General features: G+C 48.3%; 1 long non-coding RNA gene across 3 annotated transcripts in view; it reads right to left on the bottom strand.

Moving 5' to 3' along the window:
* Positions 1-14,854, bottom strand: part of LOC144340298 (uncharacterized) — a 94,788-nt gene that overhangs the window by 52,024 nt on the left and 27,910 nt on the right. For all 3 annotated transcript variants that reach the window (XR_013416236.1, XR_013416238.1, XR_013416239.1), the window contains exon 3: positions 13,354-13,568. This is a non-coding gene — a long non-coding RNA (uncharacterized LOC144340298). The remainder of the gene's footprint in view (positions 1-13,353; positions 13,569-14,854) is intronic.

Here is a 14,854-nt window from a genome sequence, read left to right as displayed (position 1 = left end):
TCAGATAGTATTAGTGGCTAGTCACATTCAGCAGGCACTCACTATGTGCCATACTAAGCACACGTTAGCTCATTTCATCCTCAAACCCACACTTTGAGGTGGGCATTATTATCTGATCCATTTTACAGATGAAGAAACTGAGGCACAGCCAAAGTAACTTAGACAAGATTGCAGAGCTGTAAGAGGCAGAGCTGGGACCTGAGCCCATGGGGTCTGACTCCAGAGCCTGCATATTCACCTGTGCACTCCATGAAAGCTCCGAGACCCAGCTCTGCAGGGGCAACGAAGTCCCTAAGTTTGTCTTCATCCAGTTACACTGAAGTCATTCCCTTTCATGGGTCTCTAAGACCCTAAAGAGATTTTTTAGTTTTTCAAAAAGTCTAGAGTAGAGCCATTTCACCAGACCCTTCCCAGATGCTCCAAAAATTTTCCTTCCACCATGTCAGGAATGACAAGGAAGAGTCAGCCACGGCTGACGAGGACGAGGAGATATCCAGTGTAAGGGCTCCAACCAGATGTCTAATCAGGACTTGAATCATTGTCCCTTCAACACGCCATGCTCCACAACCCATGGTGAGGGCTCTGGGAGGGCCAGCTCCATCCTGGAGTTATGGAGGATGGGCACTGAGTCTTCCAGGACAGAGGGGGTGGCACAGGCTGTGCCCCATGAGTTGCAGGAGAGACAGATGCATGAATGTGGGGGACACCCCTGGTGTTCCCACCCAGCACCTGCTGCTTTTTCTGGGTCCTGAGTCCTCTTTGGAAAAGCCACACCTCCCCAGCTCTCCATCCGTGGGTGGGGTGGACCCAGCCCTGCTCGTTCAGTGCAGGGTTCAGCCTTGGCTGAAGCAGTTGGTTCAGGGAGGAGCTCATGAGAATCACCCTTCAAATGAAATTCGATCCAAGGGCTGTTTTATGAATGGTAAAAGAGGCTCCCTTTCCCCTGGGATAGGGAAGCTGGGAGAAGGAAGAGGGGCTCCTGGAGGCATCATCACAAGGAGAGGGCCATCCTCCAAATGCACCAACTAAACAAACGAGCCTGGAGAGTCACAGAGACAGGGAGACCTCGCAATGTCATCTGAGCACCCGGATGGAGCAGTACCTGAAGGCAGCTGGCCTTTTGTGTTAGTTTTCTATTCTTGTGTCAAATTACCATGCACTTAGTGGCTCAAAACTGCACCTATTTATTAGCTCATAATTCTGTAGATGAGAAGTTTGGCCCACCAGTACTGGGTTCTGCTCAGAGTCCCACAAGGCTGAGATCAAGATGTTGAGTTCTTATTGACTCAGGGGCAAAATCTGCTTCCAAGCTAGTTCCTGTTGTTGACACAGTTTAATTCCATTTGGTTACAAGACGAAGGCTCTTCCTTCCAGGTATTCTGAAATGTACGATAGATTATTGTAAAGCGTAGTTACCCTACTGATCTATACAATACTAAATATTTCTTCTATGACTATGCATTCATACCCATCAATCAACTTCCTTTCATGCCCCCACCCCCTACCTTTCCAGCCTCTGGTAGACACCAATCTACTTTCTATTTTTATGAGATCCACCTTTGTGGCTCCCACGTGGGAGTGAGAACATGTGATATTTGTCTTTCTGTGCTTGGCTTATTTCACTTAAAATGATGGCCCGTAGCTCCATCCATGTTGCCGCAAATGACATGACATCATTCTTCTTTATGGCTGAATAATAACCCATTGTGTGTATAAGACTTTTTAAAACCCATTCACCCACTGACAAGCACTTAGGTTGATTCCATATTTTGGCTCTTGTGAATACTGCTGCAATAAACATGAGAGTGCAGAGAAACAAAACAAAACATGAAAAGCTAAGGTTCCCAAACTCCCATCTTCGGGCCAGATGTCCACCAGGAACCACTCTCGGCTCCTAGAAGCCTCCTGAGTCTTTGGCATTCAGGCCCCTCCAGTTGTTTTTTTTTTTTTTTTTTTTTTTGAGACAAGTCTCACTTTGTTGCCAGGCTGGAGTGCAGTGGCGTGATCTCGGCTCATTGCAATCTCTGCCTCTTGGGTTCAAGCAACTCTCCTGCCTTAGCGTTCTGAGTAGCTGAGATTACAGGCTCATGCCACCATGCCTAGCTAATTTTTGTGTTTTTAGTAGAGACAGGGTTTCACCATTTTGGCCAGGATGGTCTTGATCTTTTGACCTGTGATCTGCCTGCCTCAGCCTCCCAAAGTGCTGGGATTACAGGCTTGAGCCACCACGCCAGGTCACTCCCCCATTTTTAAGCCAATGGCATTTTGAATAACTCTTGTGATTTGAATTCCTAACTTCTATCTCCAATCTCTAGGCCCAGAATTAAACAGCTAGCGTGATTAGGTCAGGTTCACTTGCTAATCTGCCTTCTGATTAGCTCAAAGTCAGTCAACTAATAGCCTTAATTAGATCTGCACAATCCCCAGTGTCATATGATGTCACAGGAGTAGTAGCCTATTCACAAGCTCCCGCTCCACCCACACTCAAGGGGAAGAGGCTTTATAAGGAAGAGGGTCATTGGGAATCGTTTTGGTATCTGCCAGCCACACCTCTGGACTCTTCAGTGATGTGAGGCCTAACATTCTTTTGTTTGTTTGTTTGTTTAAGGTAATTTGAATTGCTTCTCACTTAAAACCAAAAGAGTAGGCTGGGAGTGGTGGCTCATGCCTGTAATCCCAGCATTTTGGGAGGCTGAGGTGGGGCAGATCACTTGATGCCAGGAGTTCGAGACCAACCTAGGTGACATGGTGAAAACCCGTCTCTACTAAAAATAAAAAAATCAGCAGTGTGTAGTGGCATATGCCTGTGATCCTAGCTACTCAGGGGGCTGAGGCATGAAAATCATTTGAACCCAGGAGGTGGAGGTTGCAGTGAGCTGAGATTATGCCACTGTACTCCGGCCTGGGTGACAGAACAAGGCTCTATATCAAAAAAACAAAACAAAACAAAAACAAAAGAGTTATCCATTCAATGGAATGCTATTCAGCCATAAAAAGGAATGAAATGCTGATTCATGCTACAGTGTGAATGAACCTTGAGAACATTATAACAAGTGAAAAAAGCCAGACACAAAAGATCACATAGTATATGGTCCCATTTATGAAATGTCCACAACAGCCAAGTCCACAGAGACAGAAAATAAATCAGTAATTCCTTAGGACAGTTGGGGAAGGACTGCTAATGGGTACAGGGTTTCTTTTCCGCAGTGACAATGTTCTGGGACTGGATATTGGTGAGGGTTGCATTACCTTTCGAATACTAAAAAATACTGAATTTTATACTGTTAAAGTGTGAGTTGTATGTGAATTTTGATTTATATCTCAAAAATCAAAACGAAATGAAGAAACAAAGTGCCTCGGTATAAAAGGAGAGCAAGAAAATAAAAAATGTGGTCTGATTGGGAGAAGTCAGACTGCGTGGCTTCTCTCCGGGAAGAGGGAACCTTGCCTCTGAAGTCATCATCCCCGTCACACTTTTCACAGTCATGCCATTCGCTGGGGCGGCAGAAGTAAGAGAGAGAATCAAATTATTTTCTAAATGTCTCACATTACTGTGGGTTAGCCTGACACACTGCTTATGAAAGCTCTTGCTCAAAATCACCTATTATTTGATAGGCTTGCGAAAGAGAACTTCTTCTGGAGTTCATTCCCCGAAAGTAAAATGAATGGCTTATGGTGAGTGTTACAAATCAGTCTTTGTACAAAGGGAAACAGACTTTGGCTGCAAGAACCAGAGTCATCTTTTCCCCTAGAGCAGTTTCTGAAGAGGCCATTCATTAAAAAGTAGTTTGTAGATTTCCCCCATATGGGGGTGAGTTAATTCGTTCAGCCATTTCGGGTGGAAGTTCTGAACGTCGCTGGCCCATCATCCTCCCCAGCAAGGGGCACAATCCCAGGTCTCTTGAGGGATGGCTTTGGGAACACATGCCCAGCCCTTACATCCTTCTCAGACAACAGCCTCCTCACACTCCCAGGCGTGGCCTGCAGCTGCCCTCTGTGACCTGACTCCTGTCCACAGCAGACTGGAAGGGGTAGAGTCCTCCGACCTAGGGGCCAATCAGAATCTCTTTAAGGCACTGAACTAAAGAAATGCACATCTGGGGACCATGGGGGCTGCGATTTTCAGCCACGTCATCAGGGAGGCAAAAAGAAGAAAAGAATGAAGTAACTGGCCAGGGAGCACGTGAGAGGCTCTGAGGAGAGGGGCAGAGTGACAGCCACATTTCTTGATGGCTTCCCAGGTCTGGTTCTGCCCTTCTGAGCCTGGACCCACCTCCCACCACTGACTTCCTTTAGATGGCCCGTGTCTTGGTCCCAGGTTCCCGTCCTCCCCTGCAGCTGCCCTGAGTGGCTGTTTCCAGGCAAGACCAAAGGTCACCTCACTGAGACCCCTCGTTTTCTCCCAGAGGGAAGATTCCAGAGATTCAGAGGAGGGATCCTATAAGAGCTGGCATGGGAGGGGTCTCATATCTTCTGGCAGCAGGAGCATGGGAATCCAAAGTTGTCCTCACCTGGAGGGCTGGGCTAACTGCAGTGCAGTCAAGGGTCTCGGCCATAAGTAACAAGGATGCGCCTGAAAAGCGTGAGGAGAAAAGGCTCCATCAGGAGGGTCTCCAGCCTACCAGAGTAGATGAGGGTGGGGAATAGTGGAAGGAACCACAGAATCCACCAAGAGACAGCCCCCACCCAGAACTGGACGGTCAGGATGCTACCCCTGGGACAAGGGATCCCCCCCGCTTCTTTCCCTCACTTGCTCAAAACTCAAAGTCCCAGGAAAGCGCATGTGAGGGGTCACTTAGGCCAGGGCTCATCCCTCAGGAAACCCACATCGGGAGGCAGGGTTGCACCCTCAGCTTCCCTAGGGAAACGTTACCAGCAATCCCCTCCTCCTGCAACTGTCCTACATGGGAGGGGAATTCCCAAAAATAAATCAGGCAGCATCAGGGAGGGGAAGTGGGTCACAGCAGCAGGAAATGATTTCTGTCCCCCTATCTGTCACTTGGGCCGGGAACACAGGGAGCCTTGAATGCTGGGCTCATGGCTCAGCTCTTCATAGAGCAGGTGTGGGCAGAAATGCTTGACAGATCTCCGCATGTGACAGGCAGGTCCACGCTGCCACCTTTCAGCATCTAAACTCCAGGTGACATGTGGCAAGGCAGTACTCGGGATTATTTGCTTTTACAATGAATATTTATTTCTTTTATGACAAAACTGATTTTTTACTTAGGAAATGTGAAAGCTACAGGCTCTGAGAGTGGCAAGCTAGCAGTTAAGGCTGATGGGTGCAAATGCCTCCAGATGACCCTGATGGGTCATCTGCACAGGTTTGGTCTCCGTGGTGGCTCCAGCACTGTACTCGATGCCCAGAGCTCAGAACAGTGAGTCTTGTGGACACAGCTGGCCCCGGGCGCCCAGCTGGGCTTCCCATTCTCCTGTGGCCCATCCTTTAGATTCCCTGTAAGACTATATCAGGACCACAGCACTTGCTGCCATTTGCCCTGTGCAGACACGGCCAGCACATACACTTCTCGCTGCTGACATTTCTTAGACATGGCGTCTCCGAGATTTCCATTCTTTCTGCAGCAGCCTCCTGCCTTAAGACAATCATGCCTCCAGCTGGGCTCTACGGGGTCTTTCCCTCATGCCCTGATGAGCCACACAGAGGCCGGCAGCTGTGAGGATGTGTCCCTTGCTGCAGACCTCCCAGAGCAGTGAGCTTGGGGCTGGGCATTAGTGTGGCTTGGGGTGTGCAGTGCCAGCCTCACCAGCCTCTCTCCCTCAAGACCTCAGAGAAATACCATTCCTGGGCCCTAGAATGTCAGATCTGGAAGGAGGCCTGGGACCATCTCACCCAGGGGCTTTGTCTCCGTTGCATCTGAACTCTGTTCACAGAGGCCTGGTGGCGCTCCTGGGTCCTGGGTTTCTGGAGACATCACCTCCACCCATCACCCAGTAGAGCAAATATCAACATCATGTCCAGTCCATCGTACTTGGGAAAGGATGAGGCACATGAGACCTGGGGAGGAAAAATGCTATTAAGGAATTTGCCCCAGGTAGAGCCTGGATGAGTGACTGTGGGGCATTTTATAATTTGCAAAGGCCTGTCACACCCTGTTGCTTCATCTGACCTTCATAATGGTTGGCCAATGGGAGTGATCCTGCAGGTCACACATCTAAGACCAGATTGACTGCATGATGCATCATTGTACTGTGTACCACTGAGAAAGAAAACACATTGACAATTAAATTCTGACACGTGATCAGATCCCATCAATTATGTGACATAACCAGACTAGAGAGATATTAACATGAGAAAAAGGTGCGTCTTAGAATCAATGAAATTCAGTGTTCTCTCCATTTGATAGACCAGAGACACATTGCAAAGTGTTCTGATGTGTTCACACACAGCTGGTTGGCGGTCAAGCCTCTGCATGACCTCAGCTTCCTGGGGACCATCTCCAGTCAGTGGCAGACGTGGAGATGTGCTGCACCGATCCCCTTTTAAGGAAGAATTTGCTGCCCCGCATGGAAAATGTGCTCAGCAGAGAGGCTCCCACTTCTTTCAGGCTACTCCAAAGCTCACAGAAGAGCAGGCAGGTGCACTGCATACTCATTCCTACCCTAAAACGTTGACCTTAAGTGTTGGAAGAAATGCAACGGGCTAAAGTGTTGGACCCAAGGCTGCAGCCATGAAAGTTGGTTCCCATGACAGAGGGAGGAGGCTGGGGTTAGTGCAGGGACAGGGAGAGGAGGAAGGAGAAAGATTGTCACCATCCACCTGTCCACTCCATCACCACTTTGGGGAGAAACAGAGAGTGGGGAGAAGCTGTGGTTCCCTGAAGACCTGAAGGTTCTCCCTCCACATTGTCTTCCTCAAGATCATAAAAAAGGAATGAAATATTGACAACTTTTCCCACATAACCTAGTGTAGTGGTTAATTTTATATGTCCACATGAATAGACTACAGGATGCCCAGATAGCTGGTAAAACATTATGCTAGGTAGTTCTGTGAGGATGTTTTTGGAAGAGATGAGCATTTGAATCAGTAGACTGAGTAGGGAAGCTCCACCCTCGCCAGTGTGGATTGATACCCCTCCATTCATCCTTCCATTCATCCAGGGCCTGGATAAAACAATAGAACAAACTAGTAGAGGAAAGGCCAATTCACACTCTGTTTAAGCTGGGACATCCACCTTATCCTGACCTCAGACACGAGTGCTTCTGGTTCTCCTGGTTCTCAGACCTTGGGACTTGGAGTGAATTCTACCACCAGCCTTCCTGGTTTTTCCATATTGCAGCTGGGAAGTCACAAGACTTCTCAGCCTCCATAATCACATAGGCTCATTCTCATAATAAATATAGATATAGATATAGACATCTGTTCTGTTTCTTTTTCTTTTTCTTTTTCTTTTTGGAGATGGAGTCTTACTCTGTTGCCAGGCTGGAGTGCAGTGGCGTGATCGCAGCTCATTGCAACGTCCACCTCCCAAGTTCAAGCAATTCTTCTGTCTCAGCCTCCTGAGTATCTGGGACTACAGGCTTGTGCCACCAAGTCCAGCTAATTTTTGTATTTTTACTACAGACAGGGTTTCACCATGTTGGCCAAGATGGTCTCAATCTCTTGACCTCATGATCCACACCTCGACCTCCCGAAGTGCTAGGATTACAGGCATGAACCACAGCACCTGGCTTTTTTTCTTTTTCTTTTTTTTGAGAGAGAGTCTCACTGTGTCACCCAGACTGGAGTGCAATGGCACAATCTTGGCTCACTGCAACCTCTGCCTCCTGGGTTCAAGCCATTCTCCTGCCTCAGCCTCCTGGGTTGCTGGGATTACAAGCATGTGCCACCACACCTGGCTAATTTTTGTATTTTTAGTAGAGACAGGGTTTCACCATATTAGCCAGGCTGGTCTCAAACTCCTAACCTCAAGCGATCCACCCACCTTGGCCTCCCTAAGTGCTGGGTTTACAGGCATGCGCCACCACACCCTGCCTATCTGTTCTGTTTCTCTAGAGAGCCCTAATACACCTAGCCTTAATAATCACATCTTCATTCTTTCCCACCCAGGGTTATTTAGTGAATGCATTGGTTTATTTATTTATTCATTCCATAGATACTTACTGAAGGCTTACTATGTGCCAGAAATCTTACAGGTACTTCAGTTGTGGCAGCAGAAAAACGCAGCCTCAAATTTCTGCCCTTAAGAAATATATTTTCCACTAGAGAGAAACTGGCAAGCAAGTAAGATGCAAACCATCCGGGCTGTGTATAAGACCCGTGCAGCGCGTCACCTCAGGTTTCCCCAACTTCTACTGCAGGAACTGACTCAGTGCAGGTCCACAGGATGCCACTGTGTTCCAACTGCCTCCTGCTCACCCCGTGGGTGAGGGAGGCATCCTCACCCTAAATAGTATGAGATGGCCGAGCACACGACACCCAGTGCTGGACAGATGAGATGGGCAGCAGGTCAGTCACAAACACTCACAGCCCACAGGGGAGGACAACACGCACCCTGCAGAGGCACAGGAGGTGCGCCTAGGAACAGAGAGAAGGGGGGGCTGGGGGAAGCAAACCTTGAAGTAACAGGGGGTGAGGTGCCCCTGGTTCCTGTGGGCAGGGAGGCGAAGGCAGTTAAGCTGAGGACCAGGTAGAATGCGGCTGCTCCAGTCGACAGGGAACCTGCCAGGTGGGAGCCTTTCCCACTGAGCTGGGGGCATATCGGTGAGGGAAGGGAACTAGCTGGGGGCGTATCAGTGAGGGAAGGAAACTAGTGGTTAGGCCTCTGCAACCCTGTGAAGCTCAAAGACATCAAGGCCATACTTAACATTGCACCTCAATTTCAGGCCTTACACCACACATGTCCTGAGACCAACTCCCCAAGATTCTGGATCCTCCACCAATTCTGGATTCAGCTAAGGTGCCACAAAGATGAGCGTGGGATCTGGCTTCCCCAGCAGCCGCCAAGGGAATGGGTGATGGTGTTAAGAAAGAGATGACTCCCTGAAGAGCAAACCTGGACCCTTGAGGGACAGGAGAAAAGAGAGATTAGCTATAAATGGCCCCTCCCAACCATCCTCATATGGGGCGTTTCTGCACACCTTGTCTGGAGATGGTCTACGTGACCTGGTGACCAGCTGGGTCTCTGGGAGGCTGTCACCAGCTCAGTCATCGCTTCCCAACCTCCTCACCTCGCTTCCTGTTTCCCCACCCTGGACCCTTGGGACTGCATCTACCCCAAAGGCACTGACTCTTGTGGTTGACCTTCGGCTCTGGGTGAGGAGGTCTGGGCTAAGATCTCCTCCAGTATCCCCGGGAAAGACTGAGTCAGACGGTGACAATGCTGTAAAGGAAACTGACACAGAAACAGGGCAGGAAGGGCCAGAGAAATAGAACTTTGGCCTCATTTCCCACTGGGTCATGTGGGGCTGAGAGTCCAGGAGATAAAGGATGACCCAGGAGCCCTGGGATCCAGGAGGAGATGGACTTCAACAGGGATAGAAGGCATCCCACGATTAACTCCATGCTCTCAGGGTGAAATGTGCTAAGGAAGGTGTGTATTTAGGGGCAGAAATGTGAGGGTCTTTCCAGGCTCATGCAGCATTGTGGGGCTTCCTATCACTCCCTGTCAATTGAAGTGTGGGCCAGGGAAGGGGTGGCCTCATGTGGAGGCCAAGGGACTCCCAGGCACCTCTCGGCTTATAGATGAAGTAGTGGAGTGTGGGAAGAGCTGGTCCTTTTCAGAGTAAAATGCTTACAGCAATAAGGAAAAGTCTGAGAGCCACACATCGACAAGTCCCCTGCTGGTCACCTTAGCCACTTGCTGCTGATGCCCCGTAGCTCTGCTCTCCTGTCCTCTGTGCGGCAGCTTTCTCCTCTGCCTTGTGCCCTCATAGAGACAAGACGGTTGCCATCTCACCTGCCATGACATCCACTCAGAGTCATGACCAGAATAAAGAAGATAGAAAAGAGATTCCCTTAAATTAGAGAACCCAGAGGATCCCCTTAAATTAGAGAGCCCAGAAGGCCCTACCAAAAGACTCCCAAATTATATCTCATTGACTAGCCTTGACTCACATGTCCCCCAACAAGCCAATCACTAAAAGTAAATGAGATTGCCACCATGGGCTCAGACCAATGGTAATCCACTCCCTGGTGTTAGAGAGCACATTGCTTCCCAATATCTGAGCAAAATCAGGGCTCTGCTTGCAAAGAAGAAGGATATCTGAATGTTGGGGTCTACAGCAGCAATTAACCAACTAACTGTGAATTACAGTGGAATGGCCAAATGCCTTGGGAATGAATGAATAATGTACTTGCAAAAAGACATATGAAGATCCCACATGCACTTCAGAGCCCTCTTTTTGGAACTTTTGGTGAGTCTGAAAGTTTGACTTTCCATTAGAGGCTGTGATTCCTACCCAATACATTCATAACATCAAGGACATTCTCCCCAGGACACTTCTTAGGATGCCCTGAGATCAAGATTTTTCTTCTGGGAACCTCAGAAGAAACAGGTTCAACTTTTCTACCACCTCTCCATTATCTCGCATTGGGCAACAAACAAGGAATGTTCAAAGGAATGTGTAGTTTTAAATAAGGGAACTGAAGCCCAGTGAAGGAGCTGGACCTTTTCTGTCCAGCTCTCAGAAAAGATCTTGGGACCTGAACAAGTGAACCTTGCCTCAAGGAATTTCAATGATGCTTCAGTATTTCCACTGAATGTCACAGGGACATTTAGTGTGTCTCTGTGTTGGCATGAAACTTGAGGTTCATTCACAAGAAGACATGATGGATCGACTATGGCTGCATCTTCAAGCTGTGCCTGGATGTCTTTGATCTTCTGATAAAAGCCTTTTTAACCTGAATTATCTTGGGCACCACCCAGCTTTCCCTTTCTTGGTATATATCATTTCTCGTGAACAACTGGGCATCAATGCACATTTGCATCTAAGCCTTCTGTTTGTTTTCTTCTACCTGTTTGAATGAGGAGGAACCAGGGACATTTAGTAACCTGTTTTCACTCGCTGGTTCCATGATAGTAATTTGACTACACAGGGTCTTTAACACTTCACCATCACAAAGAGTCAATTTCATACGTGAATAAGTCAATGTCAAATGGTAGGAGGAGGAGGAGGGGGGCCTGCCATGTTTTCCTAACGCCTCTTAAATGGTTTCTTATTTCATATTGATACAGATCAGGGACCATAGATCATGCTGACAAGCTCATCAATTACCTGCTACTTGCCAACAATAAAAAGGTCTTGCTTTCTTGGTGGGGTAATTGATGTTGATTGCTTAGGATGTCCGTGAACTTGAAGTTGTGTTGTTTATCTGCCTGAGATTTTGAACCTGAGAACTTCCTTCCCCACACAGTGGTACACATGGTGTACTTAGTGTGAGTGTTGTCAAGGGACATAAATTAGAGCAATTGGAGTTGGAAGAGAGGGAAGGATGCATTGCTAACTGCAAGATCGTTACGGGACTTCCCAGAAGCTAAAAGAGACACAGTGTCAACAGTGACACTGCAGAAGTGACAGACAGTGTCTGTCTTTGCAGAGACCAGTGACTGCATTTGGAACCAGAGGTCATTACCATAGGCGATTTACAGGCTCTATGACTCTGCGGGAGAGAAACTCACTCTGACATGCAACAATTAAGTTACAGTGGGCATTTTATTATTTTTCACAGCCATAATTTTCAGATGACGACTTCAGGGACGCTTTAAGGAGGATAATTGATTACCTGACAAAGAACGTGTAGCATTTCCTCCTCACAATGGAAGAGAGAAAAACAGCAACAATCAGCTCCTCAGAGCAGAAAAGAAGGTTTTTCAGAAAAAACCTCGCAATGTTTATAACAATGGGAGCCCAAGGAAACACAAATACCTCTTGCCTTCTTGACAAATAAGATTTAATTAAGACAATCTGGTCTTCCTTCTGGAAAATCTGGTCTTGCCTGGGCCGTGCAGGGAAAAGCAACAGGCTTAGGAATGAGAATCTCCTTGAAATGAAGTCCTGTGTTGGCCTCTTAATTATTCTTGAGCATCCTTGTCATTGAATTTCACTGTTTCACCTATTTTTAGTTAATTGTTTTACTCTAAATGCTACTTGTGTTACTTCATGAAATAGTTAATGCATCCACGATAGGCACAGATGAAACAGAGAGACTTGTGCTCACCCCTGAGGAATTTCAACAGTGTGGTTATTAGCACTTTGCACGCAGGATGGAAACTATTGTGGGAAGCGGGGGTATGAGAGCAAGGTCAGTGACACCATCCTGTTCTTGGTACTGAACTGGAGGCAGGGCAGCCAGGAGAAGCCCCAGGACCCTGCCACCGGATGTTCACCATGGGCAGGCAGCTATTTGCAGAGAGATGCCTGAGTGACCCCCAGGTTCCTCATGAAAACCTACAGCTCCAGTAAAATCTGCACTTCCTGGCTGGGGCTGCTTCTCGCTGGATGCTCCCAAAGCCAGACGCCTGCATTCTGACCCCTTGACGGGTCCCTGCATAGGCCCGTGTATCTCAGGCGAGTCCTGGGGCTTCTCCTGGCTGCCCTGCCTCTGGTTCAGTCGCGAGTACAAGACCACATTGTTGACCTGGCTCTCAGACCCCCATTTCCCATGGCAAAGTTCCCAGCCAAGCATTTCCTGAAAATCAGTCTTCTCAGATTTTCTCCTGAGATGTGACCAAAGCCCTAAAACAGAGGTCTCCCCTCCCACCCAGGTTGTTACCTGTGAAACAGGCCACAGTGGGAATGAGGAGGAAAGGATCAGCCCTACTCAAGGAGGCCTTCCCGTGGGGATGTCCAAAGGGAAAGATAGGACCCATCACCCATCACACCACAGAGGCTGCCCTTGGCCCTCAGGATGGCGTCCAAACTCCCACAGATCCCTGATCCCCTCCAATCCCACCTCCCACCACTCATCACTGTGTCCACTCAGTCATGGCCACACTGGCCTCTCTGCTGGCCTTGGACAAATCAGGCTTCCCAGAACCTCAGGGCCTTGGCACATGCTGGCCCTTCCTCCTGGAATGTTCCCCCACCCCCACCCTGATCCTCACCCAGTTACCTCCAGGAGCCTCGTCACCTGTCAGGTCTTAGATGAATGTCACCTCCTGGGGGATTCTCCTGTGTCCCCATCACCTCCTGGCCCATGTCAGGTCCCCCAAAGGCCCTCTCATCCCACCGTGGTGCCTTTTCTTCCCAGCCAGGACCACGTGTAATGAAACAAGGCCATTGTTATCTCAGGGCAACCCATACAACTAAAAAGCCCATTCAAGGTAAATTCAATTAAATTGAGTACCAAAGTTTCACAACAAATGCTTTGTGATTTAGTTAACAAACATTTACCTTGGACTCACTTTAGGCCAGACGCTGTTCCCAGCACTCCGTGGTATTAAATCATTTACTCTCCAAAAAGTAGGCACTACTGAATCACCATCCCCGTTTTGCAGATGAGGACACGGAGGCACAGAAAGGTTGCTTGTGTAGAAATCGGCGTCACCAGGACTGGATCAGGTCACCCTGAGACCAAGGCGCCTGCTCTCAGCCACATACCACCTCTTCTGAAAAGAAAAGAAAAGAAAAAAGCTTAACTAGAACTTTATCAAAAAAGATTAAATTAAATTGGTGAAAATAAGTTTTTCTCTCCTACTCAAAAACATTTAGGTTATAGTGGCAAACAAATGTGTCCTAATTCTTTTTTTTTTTTTTTTGAGACAGAGTCTCACTCTGTCGCTGGGCTAGAGTGCAGTGGCATGATCTTGGCTCACTGTAATCTCTGCCTCCCAGGTTCAAGTGATTCTCCTGCCTCAGCCTCCCAAATAGCTGGGACTACAGGCACACGCCATCATGCCCAGCTAATTTTTGTACTTTTAATAGAGACGGGGTTTTACCATGTTGGCCGGGATGGTCTCCATCTCTTGATCTCATGCTCTGCCCGCCTCAGCCTCCCAAAGTGCTGGAATTCAGGCGTGAGCCACCACGCCCGGCCTGTGCCCTAATTCTTAATCAAAGAATGAATCAAGTTCTCATTTTTCCACATAATTCTTTTGATAAAATTGCAGCCGCAGTCAACCTCTTTCCCCCCAGGTTTGAGTTTTGCAGCCCGATCAAAGAAGTCATTTTCAAAAATTCTCAAGCGCTCCAGAGCCTCCACAGGAGTCTCTTTTCCTCCTGGCAGGGTCTCCATTCCCTTTGGGAAATTCTGCCTCATCCTCATCCCTGCTGGTCCCAGTCCTTTAGTGTTCATTGGTCTACATCTGCCAGGTCCTCACTGTTGGACTTTGTGGGTGATTCAAGTAATGCTTCCCATTGCATAGCAGTATATACAGGCTCACCCACTGCCCCGTGGTGCACCCACCCCACATCCACTGTGAGACCCCTAGTAGGGACCAGACAGTCCCTTATGCCCAGTGCAGTGCAGGCAGCCGGCTCTGAGAGCCAACTGTGAAATGTTCAGGAACTTTGCTAATTGGTGGTTACATCTTTGGCAGCTTGAAATCAGCCATGATGGGAGTATTTACATCTGGGAAATTGGCAATTGCTACAAATCAGGGTTGTTGGGCTTTTTTTTTCCAAAAGAGTTTTTAAAAATATTTTTAACCAACACACCACTGCAGTCACACCCACCCCACAGCCCTCACTTTGAGAGGAGGCACTTGTTATCAAATTTGGGGCACCCTCTGCATGGGTTCCAATATCCAGGCCCCAGCTGCCTCCTCTTTTCCTGCTTCCTTAGAAGGGGACCCTGGGTCCCAAAGCCCCTATGCTGAGACCACTCCCGCTCCTCAGCACCATCCCCTAACAGCACCGTCCCCTGACAGTGCCCCTGCCTGGGTCCTAAGGCACA

This window comes from Macaca mulatta, chromosome 4 (assembly GCF_049350105.2).
Source record: "Macaca mulatta isolate MMU2019108-1 chromosome 4, T2T-MMU8v2.0, whole genome shotgun sequence".
NCBI classification, from domain to species: domain Eukaryota; kingdom Metazoa; phylum Chordata; class Mammalia; order Primates; family Cercopithecidae; genus Macaca; species Macaca mulatta.
This window is presented reverse-complemented; position numbering and strand designations above follow the sequence as displayed.